Raw genomic sequence first — 6501 nt, forward strand, 5'->3', positions numbered from 1 at the left:
AGAAGACATGTGATGGGCCACACAGCTACAAGCACTTTGTCCATTCCCTCAGACTACATAAGTTGAAACTGATCCCATAAAGCCAGACTAGACAGTGAGCTGGACTCCTCCACTGGACCTATATCAACAACATTGTCATTATGGAGGCAAATAACTTTATCCTCAAAGTGCCTTGCAAACTTGTCACAACAGACTTCTGAGGGTTTCAGCACCTTGTTTATCATGGTAGATGTAATAATAAAACCCAAACTACTTGGTATAATAAACTCAAACCACTCAGAAAAGTACTGCTGGATAGCTACTTGAGGATGCAATGGAGGCAGAGAAGTATGCCCCCGCCACCTTCACCATCACACAGTAGGCATGATTCTGTGCTCTAGTGCATGTCTGGTCATCTTCACAGAGAATCTTCTGTCATAACACTCAAGCCATTGTCCAACCTGCTTCACCACCTGTAGGGCACCAGTGGGCTCTGCAGAACAGGAGAGGGCCTTCAGGAGTGAGTGTGTCAATGGTCCATTGCATCTTGCCATTTCATAGCAATACTGGGGCGGTGATAGGACTATCAGCTCTAACTGCTGCAAAATCCCCAGAGCATTCAGGAATCCCTGGGATTCTGAAAGTATCACAGGGCAGACCATCTAAATGGGGCCCCCATCCTTGCAGGGGGAAACTGCCACAGCACATCCTAATTCAATCAGGTGTCTGACCATGACTGGAGGGTTATTTTGACCACTCCTATTTCCAAACTCTTTCACATCTTGAGCCGGATACCAAATCAAGGGTGTGATCTCCACCATGTGTTAGAGTGATGACAAATTGAGACAGCCCCTTGTCTGTCATGGAAGCCATAAAATCCAGAGCTGGCCTAATCAAACATTAAATATTCCAGGACCACAGGCCTGGGATGCCCCAACATCAGGCCCAAGACTACCCTTATCTGCTCAGTTAGAGCTGGGAAGCAGGGTAGGCAGTATCCCCAATCTGTCTCAATGGCCCCAAATCAGGTTCAGACCCCCCAAGCCCACCCAAAGACCTAGAGGTTTCCTGGTAAGAGATACTGAATTCTTATGGATCACAGCAAGCCCCCCCTCCAGTTTTGACTGTTGCTGCCCCTGAGTGGGCACAGCTGATTCAAATCAAATCCACCCAGCTCACCCACCCAGATCTTGGTAATGCATGCCAGGTTGGTTCCCTCATTCAGGATCAGATTACAAATGAGTGTGGTATTATTATATCATTATTAATATTAGTATTAATATTGTTCTTTATTAAGATTATTCAATGTGTTCATCATTTTTTACAAATAAAAGTATCTAAAACAACTTACAACAAGTTAAGAAAATAAAGATATCATAAAATAGCCCAAAGCAATAAAATAAAGCATAATATTAAATAAAGCATAATATTCATCCACCAGCAATCAATAACAAAGGAAAATTCTTCTGCACTCAGCTAAAAGACAAACACAAGAACAAGCTAAAAATCAAACCACACCTAAATCCAAATTCCTGAGAATTATTATGAACCAACTTGATGTTAAATAACACCACCACTAGACTAGAAAGCACAGCAGTAGAGCCAACTGGTTGCTGAGGGATGGAGGAAGGGTCAGAAAAGAAGATCTCATGCAGAAATCTAATTTATCTCCTCTTTTTATGGCCTGAAGGCACATGGAGCTGTCACTTGGCTGAAGCTACGTAGGTCTGGTAACCATCTAGGAACTCCTTGGGTTCCATGACAGAAGAAAGGCAGGATATAAATGTGGTAAAATAAATAAATATGATGGCCCACCCTTCCCCAGCACTGTATCTCCCCCGGCCAGTCATACCAATATTGTGGCACCCCATCACCCCAGGTCACCTGACACATGAGGTTACATTTCACACCTCACAACTACTCCTACACACACACAAACCATGATTTCTGTCTATACACACCTAATTATCTTACTTACAAACACCCCACCACCACACGCTCTCTCCACCACCTCACACTCCACTAACACACATACACATATACCACACATACACACTCCTTAGTGCCTGAAATAATTGTGTACTGTTGGCAACAATAACACTCAAATTATATTCTGAGGGAGTTAGAATTAAAACTAAATTACACCCATCTTCTTTCAGACTTTCAAAGGAATCAACATTTCCTGGTCAGGAGAGAATTGCAATTCCCCTCCCCCACAACTCTCACTCAGGGTAGCCAAACCACCACCCCAAGGCCCTCCCAGCTCTCACCTAGATGAATCTCCACCCATTCAGCTGCACAACCACTCAGGAGGTAGTGCCTTCACTCTCCTTGTATCCCAGAAGAACCCCCCCTTTGGTGTTGCATATTGTCTCATGACCAGGAAATGTTAATTCCCTTCAATGTCTGAAGTCTGAAGAGATGAAAGTAGTTTGCTTCTAAAACCACAACTCTATCAGATCTTGGTTATTTATAAAGGAAAAACATGAGCTGCAGCCTCTAAGTACCATTTAAGTGTTCTTGTTGCCAACAATACATCATGAACTATACAGAGTTGATGCTGACACTGTTGCCTCCAAACTCACTGAATATAGTTTTCATATGAATGCCAGTTGAAAGTATTGTGGCTACTGCCTTTTCCCCTAACCTGTCTTAGTACAAGTATAAATCATGTATTTTCTAGTATCATTAACTGGTTCACGTTTCTCTCTTCATCTGTTAAGGGTTTCCTGAAGATTATTATTCCTAGCTGATCATAAGAAAATATCATGTCAAGATTTTATATATTATCAAATCAAATATATAATTAAAGGCTTTGATTTTGAATATTCTGGGAGTGCAATCAATCAACAAACCACTTGAAGTGGTATCCTGGTTCACAGTGAATATGTTTATATACATTTGGACATTTTATAAGGATAAGATTAGCTGGGTTTTTTTTAAGGTAGTTAATGATCTTATGACTTTATTTCAACTAATTGGCCAGGATGACAATTTCAGTTCTTTCAGTTCTGTAAGACAAAGTCAGTCTTCTTGCTTCTAAATTTTATCCTGAAACATGTGGAACTTTAGAGTACACATCTATCTTTTCCCTGTTCTTCTGTATTTTTAAAAAATCAAAGTGTATGATATTAACTTATATTTTTTTTAGAAATCAAGCAATGTCCTTTGTCATCCCAGGAACGAAGGCAGGGCATACCAGATAAGGATTGAAAAATACTGAAATATAGGGATAATTTCACAGGATCATAAGAAGCTGCTGCCTTACACCAAGTCAAACCATTGGTATACCTAGCTCAGTATTGTTCACACTGAATGGCAGTGGCTCTCTAGGGTTGCAATCCAGGGTCTCTCCTAGCCCTACCTGGAGATGTCAGGGTACCTTCTGAACCTTCTGCCTGCAATGAAGATATTCTGCCACTGGTCCATGGCCCTTGGTGAGTATGTGGTGCATATTTTTAAAGTGAGAGCTAGAAGGCTTCATACCAAATCTCCGCTAATTTTTAGGATCTGACTGTGTTCCCAGAAACAGGGAAGCTATAGCCCATCTCAAATGGCCAGGCAAGATCGCCTGTTGCAGTGAATGCCACAGTAATATAATCCATGTCCTCAGCTCCTCTTGTCTGTTCCTTCCTGGATAAGGTCCCAGCTGTTCATCACTGATGTGATTCTCCAAAGTCAGGATAATTTCAGAGGGAGACTGACAAGTTTTGGTATGATTCATGAGATAATAAGAGAAGTGAATATACATATCAAGTGGTACAAAATATCAGCTAATGAAACAATGCAGGTAAGGTATGCACACATACCATTAAATACTGTTTTCCATGTTTATGAAACAGATTAATTGGCTGGTCTTCTACTGAGCAGTAACTTGTATAGCAGTTGGAAACCTGAACTTGTACATGTGTGTCCTGTTGGAATATGTTGTAGAGTTTTTTTTAGCAGACAACATTTCTGTACCACGGTTCTGTTGTTGTTGTTATGATTTGTTCTTAAGAGGTTTTTAAGATGCCGTGCCACCTGTGCAGCCGTGAGCAAGCTGCATAGTCCCAAGGAGCCCAGTTGCCCCCCAGCTGGCAGCTGCACACAAGGAAGGGGCTGGCTTGTGCATCTGTGGCAAGCTGAGCAGGCCCAGCCAACAGCTGGGGAGGACTAGCCTCAGAGGGGGGCAATGGTAAATCCCCTCTGAATACTGCTTACCATGAAAACCCTATTCATAGGGTCGCCATAAGTCAGGATCGACTTGAAGGCAGTCCATTTCCATTTTTTCCATTGTTTATTGTTTTGAAAACATTAAAAAGATCTAAAAACATGTAAAACCCTGACATATTCTCACAGCTGATAATTTCAAGGTTGCCAAGAACAGTATCTTTCAACCATCAAATGCCTAGGTAAACAGGAATGTTCTTAAATTCCTTCCAAAAGTTAGGCAGGAGACAGACACACCTCACCAGGTAGGGCATTCCAGAAACAGGAACTGCCTCTGAGAAGGCCCTGCCAACCTGGCAGCACTCAGTGGTGGCACCACCAAAAGGGCTTCCCCTGCTGCTCATGGAGTCCAAGATGGTTGATACTGGAGAAGGCACTCTTATCATAACATTTTGTAAAAGCCCCACTTTACATTAGCAGGATTTTTTCAATAGATCGAGATTTTTTTTAAAGTATACTGTTGCTGGAGGAAAGCTACTGCAGATATAAAGGTCGTTTCCTATCCTTGGCATGAATTCCTTTATGTTAATAGAATTAAAATTAAAGTAATGTTGTGGTCTAGGAGTGAACAAGAATTCTCTAGACCACGGCCAATAAATTTTAGCTGCTATGCTCTTTGTTGCATGAATTTTAAATGCTCGTCTTTTTTCAGCATGTACAAAGCATTGCACAACAGAGATCGGCATCCCTTTGTTACTCTACAGATGGCTGCTACTGAAGTACAAGGCACAGAAAGGAGCGTACAATTTTAACTGTGAGAGCAAACTATTCCTGCAGAGTTTTCTTGTATATAGCTGTATAAGCAACTGTTTACATTAAGGTAGACTGTTTCAGGGGAAAATCTAAACATGCTATGGGTGTTGCAGAGTGTTGAGTACCTCTAGTACAGGTAAGTTAGTTCTGCAAAAAGTAGACTTGGCTCATCATTGACTTCAAATTCCCAAGGAGGACTTCAGATTGTATGACATGTTGGAATATAGCTGACATGAATAAATATTTGAATAAGGTATCCTAATACCCTGATCTCAACCCTTGCTCCAATTCATGCCCCTCCAATAGTAGTGATTAAATAAAATTAATAATGTGAGTAGTAATCTGATCCAATACACATTTACTCCCAAGTTACTCCCAATGAATAAAACTGCCCATTTTATTTTCTTTGAGGTTAGCCATTTTGCATCTGAACTGCAGAGAAAGGTGGGACTTACATTTTATTATAAATATGTGTAGAGTAAGGAATCCTGGCATTTTTGTAGGATTAAACTCTTCTCTAGTGTAATTATATTAATCAGTATATCTTCTCTGTATCATATCAGTAATATTTTGAGGATAGTTGTGAAATAATTGGGGTGAGGGGAAATGCATATGTTTATTGTGTGTCTTTTCATTATTGCCACTTTGAAAACCTGTGACATTCAGGAAGGCATAACAAATCATGTAGCAGAACTGGCTGAAAGTTCAATTGCAGTGTCACTCTGAGCATCAGATTTGCAAGAATTTTTCCACTACTGATGTATTTATTTTGCAGAGTGCTTTAACAGTCCTAGCTGGCCTGCATCTACTCTAAGTTATGCAGAATATACAATTACTTAAATGTCACATGCTGATTGAGATATGTCAGCAATCTACAAAGCCATTTTCCCTTTGCAGATTATTCAAGATACTATTATGGGAGGGTGAAATTTCCCTTCAAGATTACATGCATTGCTGTTTCAAGTAGTGAATAATCTTCTACTTACTCTACCATATGAGAATGATATAAAAAGTTGAGTGACTGTGCTCATATGTTATTTTAGAGAGCAGCTTCAGCTGAGATGACACCTTCAATTGGCTCAAACCACCTACCTTCACTCCCTGCAATTCATCTCACCGGTGCTTATTTTCAAGAGAAGCTAATGGTTTGCACCAGGGGCAACTAAAATAAAAACAAAATAAATGAAAAGCCCTGAAACTCCAGTACGCTCATTATGAAAAACTGTGAAAAGCTGATCATTTAGTTCTACTGTTTGCTCCATGTTGATAAACATTGCAATGTGAATATTCACTGGAATCTAAAAAGTAAAATATCAATTGTTGGAAATTTCATATATTTGTGCACAGAAAATTTTCCAGTGTAATATATTTCCAAGTTTTAAGGGACCACAGAGGAGCTGTGTGAGTTTCTAATGCTGTTTTCAGTTTTATGTTGACAATTTAAAAAAAACTTACACAGTAAGACGAAGGCCCATAACAGAAGAACTGAAGATGTTTGAGATAAGCTTTTCTCCCAGCATTGCTACTGGTCAAATAAGGTTTACAGGATTCCAAAAC

The 6501-nt window shown here is 40.2% G+C and overlaps 1 long non-coding RNA gene across 1 annotated transcript; it reads left to right on the forward strand.

Annotated features, from left to right (window-relative positions):
• Window positions 1–3648: 3648 nt before the first annotated feature.
• Window positions 3649–6200, forward strand: LOC133370490 (uncharacterized). Its single transcript, XR_009759140.1, has 3 exons — window positions 3649–3769; window positions 4844–4945; window positions 5988–6200. It is a non-coding gene; the product is annotated as an uncharacterized LOC133370490 (long non-coding RNA).
• Window positions 6201–6501: the final 301 nt, after the last annotated feature.

The sequence above is a fragment of the Rhineura floridana genome, chromosome 1 (genome assembly GCF_030035675.1).
Source record: "Rhineura floridana isolate rRhiFlo1 chromosome 1, rRhiFlo1.hap2, whole genome shotgun sequence".
NCBI lineage: Eukaryota > Metazoa > Chordata > Lepidosauria > Squamata > Rhineuridae > Rhineura > Rhineura floridana.